The sequence below is a fragment of the Octopus bimaculoides genome, chromosome 12, assembly GCF_001194135.2.
Source record: "Octopus bimaculoides isolate UCB-OBI-ISO-001 chromosome 12, ASM119413v2, whole genome shotgun sequence".
Taxonomy (NCBI): Eukaryota; Metazoa; Mollusca; class Cephalopoda; order Octopoda; family Octopodidae; genus Octopus; species Octopus bimaculoides.
Genome location: NC_068992.1, coordinates 14,437,979 through 14,438,611, shown reverse-complemented (window position 1 = coordinate 14,438,611; position 633 = coordinate 14,437,979). Strand labels below are relative to the sequence as shown.

Below are 633 nucleotides of genomic sequence, written 5' to 3'. Positions count from 1 at the left end.
TATATATATATATATATATATAGAGAGAGAGAGAGAGAGAGAGAGAGAGAAACAAACACATACATGCGTGTATATATATATAGATAGAGAGAGACAGACAGACAAAGAAACACATATATATATATATATGTAGAGAGAGAGAGAGAGAGAGAGAGATTCACACAGACAGACAGACAGACAGAGAAACACACACACATATATATATATATATGTAGAAAGAGAGAGAGAGATTCACACACACATTTTCTTCTTTGCTGATAAAACAAGCAAAGGCAAGAGAATCTTGGTGGCAAATATTGCGAGATATGGCAAAGTGTAGCGTTCAACTGAAAGAGGATGAAGAAATGAGAATATTAAATGTCGAATATAGAGAAGATTGGTGTGTGTCACAAGGGTTCGTTGATGCAAAACTTATATCACACCATGACAAAAATACAACCGCTCAGGCATGTAGACACAGAGATGTGTGTGTGTGTGTATGTAAATATATATTGTATGCATATATGTGAAGGTGTACGAATGCCATATATATTTACAAAGACATCTACGTTCCTTTCCTTCTTTCTTCATCCCTCCCTCATCATATATATATATATATATATATATATGATGAAGGAGGGATGAAGATATATA

The 633-nt window shown here is 33.8% G+C and overlaps 1 protein-coding gene across 1 annotated transcript in view; it reads right to left on the bottom strand.

Moving 5' to 3' along the window:
* The window catches only part of LOC106881863 (probable UDP-sugar transporter protein SLC35A4), a 99,945-nt gene that overhangs the window by 98,500 nt on the left and 812 nt on the right, over nucleotides 1–633 (bottom strand). The window lies entirely within an intron of this gene.